The sequence below is a fragment of the Hemicordylus capensis genome, chromosome 6 (genome assembly GCF_027244095.1).
Source record: "Hemicordylus capensis ecotype Gifberg chromosome 6, rHemCap1.1.pri, whole genome shotgun sequence".
NCBI classification, from domain to species: Eukaryota; Metazoa; Chordata; class Lepidosauria; order Squamata; family Cordylidae; genus Hemicordylus; species Hemicordylus capensis.
The window spans coordinates 70,842,849-70,860,360 of record NC_069662.1 but is presented as its reverse complement, the minus strand read 5'-3'; the positions used below and the strand labels follow the sequence as shown (position 1 = coordinate 70,860,360).

Genomic DNA, 17,512 nt, shown 5'->3' with positions numbered 1-17,512 from the left:
TTGTCAATTTTACCAAGATATACGGTGTAAACAAATAACCCCTTTTATTAGTTGCCATCCTGCCACCTCGGTTGTACAGACTCTTTTTATTTTGATTATCTTTTAAATGACCAGAATGACCTGAGATCTTATAATGTGGCTAAGATCTGTTTGATAGCCAGTAAAATCCACTAGGAGTTCATTAAGAATCATTGTTAACTGATCTTTGTGCTCAAGTATGTGTTTAACCACTGTATCATAAATTGTAGATTATGTAGGGTTTTTTTTTTTTTTGGTTGGACTTCTGTTTGTAAACTTTGCTGGTCTGTGATTGTAATAAAGGAATTGAATTGACTGGTTGCTAAGAATCTAGCCGAACTGAACTTTGGGGACATGTGACATCCACTGACACACTTATCCCTGGTATCACAACAAGATACGATCTGACATAAAGTCCAGCATTTCTACAGCCCTATTCCAGTTCATTGGTTACTGATTGCAGGGTGGTGGAGAAACCAGAACATGATGCCATGCCACCCCTTTCTTTTTTTACTAGGTGTTACCAAGGAGTTATGTGTCAGTGGCAGGGATGACCTCCATAACATTTAAATTGGTTCAGTAATGGATTTGAGGCTGTCGCCAACACACATCTTCCTGCTAATGCCTCCTAGTAAAAGGAAGGTGTGATGTGACATCATTATGCTCAGGTTTTCCTTGGCCCCTGTCTGCAGGAGCCAGGGAACTGGAGTGGGGTGGGAGACACTAAATGTGGTGATGTCACACACACTCAATACTACCAGGAAGATGTATGTGGAAAATATGGGTTATTGGCAACCACACATCCTCTATAATGTCTGAATAGGTGATTTTGTAGCAAACCCTAAAGATTAGTGAATAGTTGTGTTGGAGGTGAATATAGGGCTCCCAACCCTAGGTACCTTATTCTTCATGGATGGGCTGGTGGACTACCTGGCTGCAGTCTTCCTACCATTGTCGGGGACAGTGTGGACCAGTAAGACTTAGGTCAGCTAGTCCTCTTTCCTGTGAGGTGTAAGGCACCTGGAACCTGCTACCAGAGTTCCTGGTTTAGAAATCCTTGATGCCTGCTAGAGAATATTTTAATATAAAAATACAGTACAGTCATAACAAAGAAAACAAAGAGTAATGAAATACATCATTAAATTTTGAATTCTACAAAGTAATGAACAGAATCCATTGTTGTACAAATTTGTAATTAGAGCAATGTCCTAAGTATGTTTATATCAATCTGTTAATGAGGGTGGATGTCAACATTTTCAATAAGATTAAATACAGAGCTTTGTGGCTAACAAACAAAAAACCAATTCTAAATAATCCTCTAGAACTACCCCTTTGACATTACCAAAGAGTACTATTTTTGGATCATATGTTAAGATGTATTGAAGATGTTCACAAGAGCAGCCGTTCCCTGGGTTGTGCAGCCCTACCAGGGTTGGACTGCTTATGTGAAGCGCCAGGATTGTGGCCAGTCCCAGCAGTGCCCCACCGGGAAGCCCAGGAATTTTCCCTGGGCTATTACCAGGGAATGCACCCCACCATCAGGGATTCTGATTGTGTTTCAGCTTCGGCTTCCTGTATCCTGATCAGACCCAGAGCTGGGTGCCTAGAGCTCCTGACTTGAGGGGGAACCCCTCAATACACCGTGCTCCTCATGCAGTGCATTGCAGGATTTCTGGAGGCTGGGCAGCTTTTTCCCAGCCTCTAGAACGCAGCTCCATTTGCTGCAGCGGTGATCATGTGTGCAGTGGCACAGCACAAGACTACTGAAGATTGCATGGGGGAAGGTAGGTATACTCCTGTCTTCCCCGCAGTGCTCCCTAGCCACTAGGGATTTTGGTTGTGTGAAAAACCTGTTATCTTCCGTTATATCATTTCAGGTATTTATAATCAAGGTATTGACTAACTTAAACTAACCAAATTTATTTTATTATTTGGAAAATCACTTGAGGCATATAGATTATTCACAGTAATGTCTACAACACTGAACATCCTTTTTGCAATATGATTAACGTTTGATTTAAAACCACACCTGCAATTAATAATCAAATACTAATGAACAAATCATTCCGGAATCTGGGTTCCGGTATCAATGCTAAGTGTAGCATTGATACCAGAAAAATAATTATTTCTTATAGGGACATTACTAACAGCAGTTTCCAGTTGCATCATAAACTATTCAGAAGTGTCCACAGATAATACTGAGGGGTTTTTTGTTTTGTTTTGGAAGCAAGTGTTTTAAAATGCAGGTGTTGATCTGCTGCTATTAGAAAATAGTTAGGGGGACTATTTATCTATTTTCTTCTGCCTGAACTGCTTGGGAGCTGGCAAAGTAATTTAATATGATAATAAAGAGCTGTCACTCTCATTGTTAGTGCTTATACCAGTGATCTTGATTGGACCACACACTCGGATAAAAGGCTTGTTAAAGAATGCTATTAGAGGCTGAAAGTTTGGTGAACATTTTTTTAATGGATGTGTTTGGTAAATTAATGCTAAAAATGCAGTCTGAAGGAGCACAACTGGGGAATAGAAGAGGAAAGAAAAATCTTGAAAAAAAGATTAAACAGAAAATTAGAGTTATAGGTGGGAGAACTCTTGAGTTCTTTCTTGACTGATCTTAGATTATGTGATTGCATGCAAGGGGAAATGGAGGGTTTATTCAGGTCTCTGTACAACTTAAGACTTACCAAACTCAATGTAGGCCACCAGCTTTGTATAAGACAGTGGCCCAAATGGACTCAATATCGCTGCTTGAAGAAAATTTAGGAGTGCAGAGATGGTGCTTGACAACGCTTCATCTTCTTCCTGCTCCACAATTTGCTCTAATTCCTTCTGGCAGTGATATGGAATCTGTTTGGGCCACTATCTTACACTGTTCAACATTTCATAGATGAGAATAGAGACATGTTCTTAGCACTCCAGTTCTCACATCAAGGAGCAGTGCCCCCAAGGCCTTCCTTATGGTATAGTGAGTTGGGGCAATAACCCTGCACCCTGTGCCTAGGGAAGCCCCTTGCATCAGTACAAAGTTCTTTATTTGCAACCCAAGGTCAGCATAACATAAGATAAACAAAACATCTCATAACATAGAAAGATACAATTGGGAAAAGGAAATATGTAAATATATAGATAAATATCCACGAATAAGTAATCAGTAAAATTTTAAAATTAAAGAAAAACTCGCTGCTGTAACAATACTGCAATGGAACAGAATTTGGCCACCTTAAAGGTGACATCTAAAGTTCTATCCACATGAAGATAGGAAACATAAAAATCTCCTGAGCAACCAGGGAAGGGTGTCAGAAGAGGAGTTAATAAGGAACATCTTACATCTCTATATAATGGACAGTGCAACAAAACATGTTGAATGGATTCGACTTCCCCCCCATACCACATGGGCATAATCTGTCCTCCCTAGGAATCCCCAGAAACCTCCCTGAGAGCACGGCTGAAGCTAACATATCATGTCTTGCTCTGAAAAAGGCCCTCTGATGGCACGTCATGCTCAAGGCATTCAAATAAGCAGCAGGGCCCTAACTCGAACTGCTCACACCCAGCCTCCTTTTAGTATAATCAGGGATTCGGGAGAGTTCTTGTTGGATTTCAAAGTCCAAGAGTCTTTGTTTCAGGATCTGCCTAGCCTGGTCGTGACTTAACAGGACCAGGTAGTCCATAGACAGACTCAAAGACACAATTTTGTCGTGAATAGCCTGGGCCCAAGTGAGCTGGAATATATCAGCCAAGATAAGAGAAATCCATCCTCAGGGGTGGGGGGCATCTGACTTGAAGCCAATAGGTCAAAATGGACAACCAGGCCCAGACCTCGATCTTCAGAACACCCAACTCAAACCTTAACAATACGTTGGGGACGCATCTAGGTACTCTAAGTAGAGCCCTAAGGAAGTCATTTTGAACCACATCCATAGACTTGTATGAAGGAAAAGGACCAAGTTGTGCCCTACTGGCTCCTAACTTTGGACACAGATAATTTCAAGGTGGCCGAAATGCATCAGGCACCACTGCTGGCCATCTCCAAGGGTGATTTGCTGGCCATGGGGCTGCCTGCTCATTCTGCAGCTGCTCTTGCTGCTCAAATGGGGGCAAGCAGCAGTAGAGAAAGCGGACGAGCAGGCTTGTTGCCCTGCTGCTGTGCTGCCATGCCACCCACCCAGTCATTCATAGCTCCTCCCAGCCAGGCTGTTTGTCCTCTTCTTCTTGTGCTGGCCCAGCCAGCTCCCCACTGTCTGTTTGCTCCTGCACATGTGCACTGCAAAAAGGCAGACTGCACGTGTGTTGAAGGAGTAATTGCCACATTAGGGCATTCAGTGAGTGAAGTGGTTGAGCAAGCAGTGGCTTGTCTGTACAGGCTGAAAGTGGTGAGGGGTCACAAAACTACTCATTTCCATCAATGAGAGTATGAAGGAAGCACATTTGTTTGGAGATTTATTCAAGTTAATAACTCTGGAGTAAGTGTGTGTGTGTGAGAGTGTGTGTGAAGGGAGAGGGATGCATGCTCTGATTTGTCCTGGGTCCTGCATCCTCCCAGGGGCAGCCAAAACCCTTCAGGTGCTCCCCTCCTCCCACCCCCACTACCCTGCACATTGCTGAAGGCCTTACTCCAGGGACTCTCAATCTCTTTAAGTAGCAAGTGCCCCCTAACTTTTGAAAAATGTGATACCTCAAAATTTCCAGTGGGTTTTATCATTACAGTTGTATATTTCGTGCAGTGGGGAAATGCTTGAGTAACAAGCAGAAAGTTGCCGGTTTGAATCCCTGCTGGTACTATATTGGGCAGCAGCGATATAGGAAGATGCTGAAAGGCATCATCATCTTATACTGTGTGGGAGGAGGCAATGGTAAACCTCTCCTGTATTCTACCAAAGAAAACCACAGGGTTCTGTGGGCACCAGGAGTCGAAATGGACTTGACAGCACACTTTACTTCACCTTTAGTATATCTCGTATTTTGGGAGAAGGGCTGTGTATATGCAGCCATGATATAAGAAGACACTCGATCTAGAGTGGGTAGGCTTGCCACCTTTTACACCAGGGGTGCAACAACTTGAGTATGTATCTGGGCTAGAGGTGATATTGGCCAAAGTTAGGAGGGCTGTAGTGCTGCACAAAGTGTGGCATGCCAAACTATTGCTAAAAAAATATAAAACACAGCGTGCCAATATTTTTGCCATCATGTTGAGAGGGGGAGCAAGATGTGAAGAGAGAGTGAGAGAGCATTTGAGAGAGAATGCAAGACAGTGGAGGGGGGAGGGTGCCAAGAGCAGGAAGGTGGGGGAGAGGGAATAGGTGGCAAACCTAATTGTGGGCATTACCGGGGGCGTACCAAGGTTGGAGTGGGCCCAGAGATGAGATTTTAAAATGGGCTCCTTGCTGTCTTCCTCTCCTTCTCCTGGCCCCATGTCTCTGCTGTAGAAGAACATTAAGGACATGTGTAATATAGTGTAGCAGATTAACAGAGGACAGCCTTTCTAGCAGCAAAGGCACCCAAGAGTCCCAAAGGTTTCATTTGGGCTCTAGTCCACAAAAAGCCTATGCTCCAAAAAGCTTTAATATCCAAGGTGCCACAAGACTTGTCAAGTGGTTTGTTAGATTTGCATACCACTTTTTGATCACTGTAAAGCACAAGTTACATTCTACATCTCCCCACCACTACTCCTTAACCCTCCTTATGTCCAATTGCGTTCATGTATTCAAAATCTCTTACAACTATAATTTACTCGGAAGCGGGGGAGGGGGATGTAAATAGAGAGTAGCCTGCATCTTCTTACGAGCTTATAATTATCATTACACACGCACATACTTAGTGCCATTGGCTGCCTGAAGCAACAATATACTCATGCCAGCCCTGCCTGCCTCAGGGACTGGGGAAAAGAAAGAGCCGGGAAAGCAGCTGCAGCGAAGAGGGGATGGGACAGAGGGTCCCTGCAGAAGAAAAACACCTGGGGAGGAGGAGGGAGAGGAGCAACGGTTGCTGTCAAGAAAAGGAGGTGGGGGAAGAAGGAGGGGCCCTTGAAGGTGGTCGAAGAGAAGGAGGGGCGAGGTTTCCCTCCTCCACAAGCGCATATAGAATTAAAAACAAAAGTGCAAGTGCTGCCGCCACCGCCTCCTCCATCCTCCCTCCCTCAGCTTGCACAGGAGTCTGGACTTTCTTTCCCGGGCTGTGAGGTGCCCGAGCAAGCTCAGAGGGATGGGCAATGCAGGCCGCGGCCTGGTGGTGGCAGAAACACACAGTGTCTGTGCCAGGCTTCCACCTCATCTCACTTCACCTCACCTCACTTCACCCACCTGTTTTCAAGGGAGGAGGGAGGGGAAAATACACAGAAACACACAGAAAGAGAGACTACAAAGTCTCTGCTATGGGCTGCTCTGCTCTGTCTCCACACTCGTCTCCGGAACACGTGCCTCTTCCCTTCCTGCCTTCCCTTCCCTCCACTGCCTCAGATGGCCCTGTTTGTGGAGAGATGTCAAGGACTGGCCTTGGGGGCCCCTCAGAGGCTGTAGGCCAGGATACATTTCTCTCCCTTTGTCTTATTTCATTTATTATAAAAAATATATTAACATATTTTTATACCGCCCAAAACTTACGTCTCTGGGCGGTTTACAAGAAAATAAAAACAAAGTAAAACATTCGTTAAAACAAAAAATGAAAAGTTTAAAACATTACAACAATTTAAAAATTTTAAAATAATATTTTACAACAGCATTAAAACCATTAAAACAATATTTATTAAAAGCCTGGGTGAACGGATGCATCTTTAAAGACTTTTTAAAAGCTGTCAGAGATGGGGAGGCTCTTATTTCACTAGGGTGAGCATTCCAAAGCCTCGGGGCAGCAGTGGAAAAGGCCCGTCCCTGATGGCCACCAGAGGAGCTGGTGGCAACTGCTCCAGCGAATCTCAGTGGGCGGTGGGGTTCAGCTCCTGCCAAGAAATCCCTGAACCAGTGGTTGTAGCTGGAGGAGGGTTGTTAATTTAGCCTCATTAGCTTGGAGCAACAGCAGATTTTGTTGATGGTTGTGAGAAAAATCCTTCAAGAAACCAAAAATCCTAAGCCATCTGTCGAGAGGAGGGGTGGAGCCACCATTGTACAGATGGGTCTAATGAAGCTGGGCTGCCACTTCCCTGGAGTCCTAGCCATGCCCCTTGTGTCTGACATCAGATGCAGGGATGCGACCATATGCTGAAATGGAGCCGTGCAGCCCCATTCACAATGCGCTTCAGCACCTTTCCAGGCAAGGAAGGGTGCTCCAGCCATGCTGCAAACCCCGCGCTGGCTGAAGCACCTTGCAAAGGGGACTTTGCAGCTCAGTTTCCGCATATGGCCATGTCCCTCCATCTGATGTCAGATGCAGGGAGCGTAGCTAGGGCGCCAGAGACCATTATGGCATTGCACCCTGGCTACTGGGCAGCTTCCTATGCACCTGGTCGAAAGAGAGTTGAAACACACTGCTAGCCTTTCATATTGATAAGCAATACACACATTTGATGAGCACTGAGAGAAAATCCAGACCTACTAGCCAACCCCGCACAGAGCATCTGTGTGGCGCTTTGAGGCCGGCTGTTTTCCCCTCCCTCTTCCTCCTGCCCCAGTCTCTCCTCTCTTCCCCTTCCCTCCGTCTCCACGCTCTCCAGCCCTCCTCCCCTCCCGTTCCTCCCCCCACACAGACCCGCGGCAGATGGCCAAGACGGGCCCCGCCCCCGCCGTTTTTCCTCTCCCCTATCCGCCTGCCACCGCTTTTCTCTCCACCCGCCCGCGGCCCACTGCTGCCTTTCTCTCCTCCCTCCACCGCCGGCACTTTCTTCCCCCTCTCCTTCTCAGTCTTCACTTTGGAACTCTTGCAGCGTGTCGCGAGAGTTCCACCGCCAAATCCTGGGCACGCATGTCCCAAAAGAATAAAATATATAGATATTTACAAATTCCACTTTTCCTTAGGTTGGTGTTGAATATTAAAGAAAAGAAGAGCAGCTTTCTGTCTGAATTGTTATGGTCTTTAAAACTTCCAATACGGTAGTAATGGCCCACAGTTGTTACAGGATCACTCCCATTCTGTTCTGTTGCACTTTATTTTTATTATTAAAAAATATTATTTATATAATATATAAATGTATATAAAAATTATATATATTATAATATAATATATCAATGTGACTTCCTGTTCATCTTTCAACACAGTTATACTGCAACATCCATATTTGCTCTCATGTAAATATTTTCATTTCTATAACAAATCCCCCAACTGTTATTTTTAGGATCACTCCCATTCTGTGTGCAGGTGGCCCTTGTTATCCGCGGTTCCAGCACCCATGTTTTTGCATATCCATGGTCGGGCAATATAGACCTGACTTTGTTATCGGCAGCTTTAAAAACAGGCAAAATTCACCTATCCATGGTTCGTGGGTGGCTGGAAATTACTTCCAGTGTCATTTCCAGACACTACTTTGCAGCATGGAGCCATTCTATGGCTCTTAAAATAAATAAAAAATCCCCCAAGAATGTTTGAAAACATTCTCAAAAATTTGGATGACTTGTGGATTGGGGAGTGCTTTTTGCAGAGCTGGAGGCCTGGAGAGCAAGGTATGCTGCTTTATTCCTTTTATTTTTACTTTTTGGACCCTTTTTAGGCTCAAGGAACCGAATCCTCCAATTCCCATAGACTTAAGGTCTCGTTATTCACTTTTATCCATAGTTGTAGGCTGGAATGGAACCCCCATGAATAACAAGGACCATCTGCATATTCTCTTTTCAACAGCAACAGATCTAGTTCAGGCACAAGCACAGGATTCACCTTTGTCTTTTATTGACTGTGCCCAACTTCGGCAGCCAGCTTCTGGCCAGTCAAGACCAATATCTCTGAGGCAGACTTCCTCCTGCCATTTGCTATTGGCCAATCAGTAGTCTGTATCTCTCCCCCCCACCACCGCAAGCTCCCTCCCTTCCTTCCCCAGACCTTGTTGCTCATGTCTAGGCAGTACCCAGCAGCAAAGGCAAGCTGGAACTCTTCTCTGCATCCTGCTAGCTGGGCTTATTTCCCCTCTTCCTCTTGTCCTGTACCTCTTGCCTGTGTTTCATGTACCCCCAGGGAGGGTATATGTTCCACAGGTTGAGAAATTGTGCTCTGTTGCACCTGCTGGATGCTGTATTCATTTACTCTGCAAACATCTACCCACTGGTGTAAAAGCCAAGACGGTTATTTTTGGCTTGAATTGATACTAATAATTGACCTACAAGATATTATCAACAGTTCAAAATATACCTTGGTAGTTGCAGTGAGTAGAATGTAGGCCATGCTCTGCACAGTGCTTTCATGCTCTTGTGTACACATTTGTCTACATATGCATTAGAAACAAGATGCATTCATTACCCATTCAGAGGCTTAACTTCTCAAAACCTAGAGGAGGGAGCTAAACCCTTAATAGGTGTTGCTACTATTTACATTCTCAACTGGAGTTTAACATAGCATTCTCCAAAAGGCAAAAAATAAGGGCAAGGTTGAGGAAATAGGGAGGGCTGGAGCATGTGCCATGTTTGGACTGCATAGCCTCACTATGGGGCTTGTATCAGACATCTTGAATTCTGTTTGGGGGATGACAGATAGCATGTTTAGTCTGCTGCTTGTAATGTATGAGTTTTTATTGATGATTCAAATGTGCTGTGGTATTTCACTGTATCCTATATAATAAAAGGCTTGAGTGTGATCCCGTGCGCCCGTGTCTTTTTTGGCAGTTCTGAGCATGCGCAGAGCGCATGCTCAGAACTGCTAAAAAAGATACAGCCGCCCAGACACGGGCGGCCATATTGGCTAAGTTTAAGGGCCAAATTGGCCCATGTATTGGCCCCCGCGGCGCTGCCCGTCCACCCTCCCAGCTGATTTTTGAACCAAGCCCTCCCCTCGATTAAGGGCCAAACCAGCCCAGGCACTTGCCCCCGCGGCTTCCGCCGCCGCCCGCCCGCCCGCCCTCCCAGCTGCCGATACCTCCTTACCCCTGGACCACGTCCTTTGCTTGATCGGAATATCTATTTACAGAAGGAGAGAGGAGCTCGCATGCAGAGCTCCACTCTCTTTAAAGTCTCTTCCCTAACTGGCGCTATGGACGCGAAGGACGCAATAGGCGTCCTTGGCACCCAAAGCGCCAGTTCGGAAAGAGACTTTAAAGAGAGAGGAGCTCTACATGCAAGCTCCTCTCTCCTGTAAATAGATATTCCGATCAAGCGAAGGACGTGGTCCGGGGGTAAGGAGGTATCGGCAGCTGGGAGGGCGGTCGGCCAGTCGGCGGCGGAAGCCGCGGGGGCAAGTGCCTGGGCCGAATTGGCCCTTAATCGAGGGGGGGGGTTGGATCACAAAGTATCTGGGAGGGCGGGCAGCCGGTCGGCGGAGGGAGGGGGAATGGCGGCGGGAGGCCAGGAGCGCCATTACTAGCGCCCGTTATTCAGCGGGCTGAAATTCACTTGTATTGTATAAATTTGATTCAAAAGCTGCCTTAAAGACTCTTAAGCTGAAAGGAAGGGTACATATCCCTTTAAAAACATTTAAATGTAAATACAGAATAATAATTATTTAGCAGTTATATAACATTTTGTGTGCAAAGTACTTTACATATATTGTTATAATATTTGTAGAACAGTGTTGCTATTCCATTACCTGAGGTTGAGAGAGAGTGGTGAGATTCAATCCACCTCACTCTACCAGTGTAAAATGTAGCCCTTATTTCCAGTCTGAGTGGTTGGGATAACAGCTCATGCAAAGGGGAAGACAACTTGGCAATGAACATTATTGAATGTGAGTTATATCCTATGTTTAGAGCCTATTCTGTGGCAATGATGGTGACAACACTCAAAATGACTTATTTGTCACGATGTTTTGGTCAAACAGATGAGACTGAATGTTTGAGGAGGTGTCTGGTGTAGGCAATGGGCTAGATAAGGCACCAATAAACTGAAGCTCAGTACAGATAAGACCAAGCTGTTGTTAGTAATATAGTTGACCAAGAAATTGAGATCTGATCTGTTCTAGATGGGACTGCACTCCCTATTAAAGAATCGGGTCTGAATTTTGGGAGTACAATTGGATCTGACTGTACAGTTGGGCGTCAAAGTGTTGTTCATGGCATACAGTGCTTTTAACCATCTTCAGCTGGTATGTCAGCTGCAGCCCTTATGTAAAAACATAATCTGGCCATAGTTTTCCAAGGCTTCACAAACCTTGCCTCCCCCCACAGATGATCATCTGTCCTTGTTGAGAGCTCAGAGCACACTCCCACATGATCAGTGCTGCTCCATGCAGTGTGGATAGCTCTGAGGCCAGGACTTGTTATCCCGGCCTCCGTATCCCACAGTGTACCACATGCTGAGTGCAGTGCATTGGGCATGGTTCTTGACGCATGATCCTGGGTTATGGCACATTTGCACCCTTAACCTTTTCTAAGCACTAGGCTTTGGTGCTGGGTTTGGCACCATGGCACCACCAGGATCTGCACAGATCCTGGCAATTCTCACAGGCCGCCAAGCCCAGGCTTGGCTGTTTTTGAGAACTGCTTCTTATGTGGGGTTCGGCTATGAAGATTGTTCAAAAACTTCAGCCTGTTCAGAACACAACTGGGATGTGGTTAATTGAAACAAGTAAGAGAGAACACATCTTGTCAGCATTCCACTGTCAACCAATCTCTTTCCAGGCATAATTCAGAGTACTGTTTTTGTTTTTTAACCTTTAAAGCTCTAAACCAGGGCTTGGCATCATTGGCTCTCCAGACTTCAGTTGTTGTTGAACATAAGAACAGTCCTGCTGGATCAGGCCCAAGGCCCATCCAGTCCAACATCCTGTTTCGCACAGTGGCCCACCAGATGCCGCTGGAAGCCACAGGCAGGAGTTGAGGGCATGCCCTCTCTCCTGCTGTTACTCCCCGCAACTGGTACTCAGAGGCATCCTGCCTTTGAGGCTGGAGGTGGCCTGTAGCCCTCCGACTAGTAGCCGATGACAGACCTCTCCTCCATGAAGTTATCCAAACCCCTCTTAAAGCCATCCAGGTTGTTGGCTGTCACCACATCTCGTGGCAAAGGATTCCACAAGTTGATTATGCATTGTGTGGAAAAGTACTTCCGTTTGTTGGTCCTATAACTTGTTGGAACTATAACTCCCGCCATCTCCAGCCACAATAAATTCTGACTGAGGATGATGAAGCTGGAGCTCAACAACAGCTGGAGAGCCAAAGCTGCGTAGCCCAGCTCTAAGTCTGGGACTGGGGACTTTGAAAGGCAGCCTGTTCCCATATGAACTTATTTGGTTATTAAGATCATTATTTGGAGACCAGGCTTTGGGTGCCCCACCTGCAGAAGCGAGGTGGCTACCTTGGAATATTGTATCCCACCCCTCCAATGACATACTACTCAGCATGGCTCACAAAGACAATAAAACTGATAAAACAATATAAAATTAATGAAATTCAGTTAAAAATGAGACCCAGTTAAAATCAGATTTATAAATTTAAAACCCCACTGGGTACTGGGAATAAAAACCAGAAAGCCTCTTTGAAAAGGTGGGCCATTAAGTCTTCAGCACTCCAGGCCAATTGCCAAGGAGTTGAGCAGGCATCCCCCTACACCACCTTCTGAGTACAATTCTCCAGGAAGGATTTGAGCCACCATATAACTGTGTCCCCAAGTTCCAATCCAGTTAGGCAACCCAGAAGGAGATACCATGGTCAATATAGGGCCTTTTGGTGATGGTACCTTATTAGTACCTCTCCCCATTCAACTTGCATGAGCTTGAATGGCTTTTGGTGCTAGGCTGAAATTGTTCCTCTGGACAGTTACTGGCAGTTTGTGTGACTGCCTAGCTGAATTTTGCAGCTGACTTAATCTGCTCCTGACTTTGTCTTTTGAAAAGTATTTGTTTTAGGCATGCCTAACTTGTCCTTTTAATTTCAGTGGGACTTCCTCTAGTTCATTTAGTCAGGATGTCAGCCACTGTTCTTAATTAGTTGTTAAGGTGATGGCTTACAAAATATTATGGTTAAAAAGCATAGCAGAAATATTTTACACAAATAAATATCACAGGGAATTGTAATATATAACCTTCTAACCCTTCTGTTGCCTTAGAAGACACTGATGTGATGGTTTCAAATAGCCTTTTTAAAAAGTGTGTCTGTTTCCTACATTACAGAGAGACTTTAGAAGAAGTGAATATGGAGTTTTGGTTTAACGTTTTGGTTTGACTTACTTGAACAATCATTTTAAAACATTGTCCTTATAGCTGCAAGAGTTAAAAGCACACACCTTAATTTTTCTAATAATATAGCTCACTGTAGCCTAGCCTCCTAGCCACAGTCAGCTGCCAAACAAAGAACAATTGTGTAGGGCTTTTGTTAGAAATATTCAGCCCCTTGCTGGAGTTGTCAAGTTTTCTGTTGGTAATGAATGACCCTGAGTTGCTTGCTGTAATTAAATCTGTATGTAGCCTAGTGGGGGAAGCTGACTAAAATACTCATTTGTTTCAACAGCCTTTTCACACAGACCTTTTTCATGTTAATAGAAAGAGGTACCTAAACACTTTATTAAAAATTTCTGCAAAGCCAGCAAAATGTTTTGACAAATAAAAAACATTTTTAAAGAAATGAAATGGGTTGTTGGTTGTGCAGACAGGACCAGTCCACTAACTAGTACAGTGACTAAATGCAAAGGGTAGGGACACCACAGGGCCTGTGTAGAAGGAGGGATTTTTCAGCAAGTGGTGTTCTTCTCAGCCCTGCATGGTAAACCTAGTCTTATGTATGCATTGCTTACTCATAGCTGAAGCCCCAAATCAATGAGATTTACTCCCAGCTGACTACGTAGGATTGTAGCCTCAGGTTGCACTTTAAAAATCTCCTTTATCAGTGCTACTCAACATATGAAGCTGCCTTGTACAAGTCGGATCATTGGTGCATCTCTATCAGATGACTGTCCAGCCTCTGGCTGAAAACCTCCAGTGTGGGAGAGCCCACCACTGCATGAGGCACTCTTCCACAATCCAATGGCTCTTAGAATTAGGAAATTCGTCCTAATATCTAGTCTAAATCTGCTTCCTTCAAGTTTCAACTGACCAGTTCTAGTCCGACCCTTAGGAGCCATTGAGAATGAGACTTCTCCTTCTCCTGTGTGACAGCCCTCCAGATAACTTATTTATTATTATTTATTTATTATTATTAAAACTTTTATACCGCCCTTCCAAAAGGCTCAGGGCGGTTTACATTAAAACACCTTAAAATCAGTTAATAATTAAAATAAAAATTATAAAACATAACAATGATTAACAATTAAAAACATCATAAAACTACAATTAAACAATCAAACAATTTAAAAACAAATTTTTAAAAAGCTGAGAAAGCCTGGCTGAAGAGATGTGTTTTCAGGTGTTTTCTGAAAATTGCAAGATGTCAGCTGTCATATTTTCCCTTAGTTTTATCTTCTCCCGGTGCTCTAGATCAGGGATTCTCAACCTTGGGTCCCCAGATGTTACTGGACTTCAGCTCCTATAATCCCCAGCCCCAATGGCCTTTGGTTGGGGATTATGGGAGTTGAAGTCCAACAACATCTGGGGACCCAAGGTTGAGAACCCATGCTCTAGATGATGTGAGCTGCCTGGGATAATCCAGGCAGCTCATGTTGTGCACATAGGCTCTGTGTCTAGTTCTGGGCACCACATTTTAAGAAAGACATTGATAAACTAGAACAGACTCAGGAGGGCAGCAACAAAGATGGTGAGGGATCTGGAAACGCCTAACTGTTTCAACCATTCCTTGTAGGACTTGGTTTCCAGATTCCTCACTTTTTTTTTGTTGCCCACCTGAACCTGTTCTAGTTTATCAATATCATTCTTAAAATGTGGTGCCCAGAACTCGGCATTACTCCAGGCAGCTTGTGTAATCTGGAGCACTGGGAGCCCGCTGGTCCCCGCTGCTCCAGACCTGCAGAGCCTGACTCTTCTACCTGGCTCTACCGATGGTTCATTCTACCTCAGGTGATTGTTGTGAATGGTTGCCCTGTGTAGCTGTGCTCCCCCACAACCTGCCACCATTTTGGGCAGTGTGCCAGGGGGAGGGGGAAGATGCTTGCCACCCTGCATGCATGTGGGTGCTCGAGCGGCAGAGGTTTGAGAAACCTCTGGATCATCTGCGGGGAGGCAGGTAGAGCCTGCCTCCCCACTGCTCTGGTAAGTGGTCATAAGAATGACCTTGCAGTCTTCTAAGTGACTGCCATCTTCTTGGAAAGTGTGGCCATTTCAGCAGCAGAGAAGGCAACATAGGAAAGGAAAATAGAGAGAGTAAAGGGCAACAAAGGATGATTGTGAGCCATTAACTCACATCAGTGTTCAAATGAAACACTACTTTGGGTTTTGTGAAAACATACTGACTGACATCCAGAGCAATGAACTGAATGTGCAGTGAGCAAATGGAAGAATTGCGCTATAGAGCTATAGCACTCTTGCACGAAAATTCCCATTAAAACAAATGCGGTGTGCCACTGTTGCACAACTGCAAGTCTGCTTGAAGTTGTGCAACACTAAGGAATGTAAGTTCCAGGCTTAGCACAACTAGTTGGCCCAACCGCTTTGTGCTGGCACAACATCCTTCTGCATGTGGTTCATTGTTCTGGAAGTTGGACACTGATTTTAAAATGGTGGTATATAGTAGAGATCCTGCTGCAACATGTTGTTTTCTTCAGGATCTATATTTCTCGATGGAAAGGTAGCAAATGTGTCAAAGTGATTAAAGATGATGTGCAGATTGCTGAAAATCTTTGTGAACTTTGCTGGTTGTTCTAGAAACTGGATCAAAGTTAGCTGTCCCTATTATCTCAGTGCAAATGTTCTTTGGTTTTCACTTCTGATTACCAGAGCCCCTTGGAGAAATGACAAGACAATTACAGGCTTTGACATATTCAGCAGTGTCAGCAAGAAAGAAAGAAAAAAGGATGTTGTAACAGGCAATCTGCCCTTTGGGCACAGGTAACACAGAGGTAGGTGTCTTTATAGGCTCTATTTTCCCAATGTAATCTAAAAGAAATTTCAATTTGACATGAAACATATGCTTATTTTTATCTCCATTTTGACTGTTGGAGAGATCTAATTACCCATAGTGCCTGGCGTCCCCCAGGAGCTGTGCATTCCATTTCACATAAAAGGACTATTTAGCTAGCTTGTGAGACCCCGATGAGCATGTTGATGTAGATCCGCATTTACAATTGGATCAGCTACACATGCAGAAGCCTTGCTGGATCAGAGTTATAAAATGGAGGAACCCTTCAAATGGTTCCAGATTTCATTGGGAGTGGAAACAATTTTTGCTGCATGAGTTCATTTTCAAAATAAATATATTATTTAGTCCATTTTATGTTTTATTTGAGAACAATAAATTCAGAGTATATAGAAATGGGGGTGGGAAGGAATGATCCAAAGGGGGAAAACTTGCATTAACTTCCTAAGCTAAGTCTTTATCAGAATGCCCTCATCAGACACTAATATGTTAATGTCACTTGGTTTTTTGTGGTGTCCTGGCAGTTATTTTCAGATGGCTATTTTGTTGTGTTTTAACTGCATGATCACTGAGACTGGGCCATTCTGCATGTAGGCTTTCTATGAGCTAGCCCCAGAACTTTACTGCCTTGGAACCCAGTGCTTGCTTGACAGACTTGTTGGCATGCAGAGTCCCTTATCAGGGCCAGCCCAGCACTTTGCTGCTTCCTTTCTGCATTTCAGCGAGAGACATCTGTTTTGGAGATGCAGCTCCTGCATGGCAGCCCCAGCAACCCTGTTGACCACTAAGGGCATTAGGGATAGAGACAGCCAGTAAGGGCATTCCTCTGCTGACCATGATATTCCCCCTCTGTTAGACTGATAGTCTAAGGTTTCTTTCTCTCACCTGGGGTGACTTCCTCCTTCTTCCCTCCCCCCTTCCTGTATGTAGCTAGCAATGAGGCATATAACTCTCAATCTATTTCCATGATTCATTTCCTAAATAAACCTTTTTATTTGGAACATTAACTCTGTGTCTCCAGACAATATCAATGAGCAGTGCTCCCTTAGCTGTGCACTTCCATTGTAGCTGGGGCTGATAAAGAAATCTTCCTTCGAAACATTACCGGAACTATGGGGGAGTGCTGTGGTTCATCCCACAGTACTGCCGTCGATTCCATGGGAAGGATAACAGCTGTATCATTTTCAGTCCTGTCCATGTAGTTGCAGACCTTTAAACATTACCACAGGGTTATGGGCAAATTCATGGGAAAGCAACTCTCAAGATGATTCTGTAATGTTTTAAGGGCCCTTCATTTAGGAAAGTTAACCATTTTTCCTCAATACATTATTCCACTAATTTGAGGATTAGTCTGTTTAGGGTCAGAGGTGCTCTAACCCCTGGACCTTGGGGATCCAGTCCAGTCCTCCAAGGTCGGGGGGGCGCCAAATGGCCGGGGGCCTTTGGCAGTCACCCCATGCCCGCCCCACC

The 17,512-nt window shown here is 44.7% G+C and overlaps 1 protein-coding gene across 13 annotated transcripts in view; it reads left to right on the top strand.

The window, feature by feature from the left end:
• PLEKHG4B (pleckstrin homology and RhoGEF domain containing G4B) overlaps positions 1 to 17,512 on the top strand; it is a 239,592-nt gene that overhangs the window by 53,236 nt on the left and 168,844 nt on the right. For 11 of the 13 annotated variants that reach the window (XM_053261042.1, XM_053261039.1, XM_053261041.1 and 8 more), the window contains one exon: positions 15,904 to 16,025. The exons of the other annotated variants lie outside the window; for them this stretch is intronic. The gene's annotated coding sequence lies outside the window, so the exon portion shown is untranslated. The remainder of the gene's footprint in view (positions 1 to 15,903; positions 16,026 to 17,512) is intronic. 13 annotated transcript variants of the gene reach the window in all.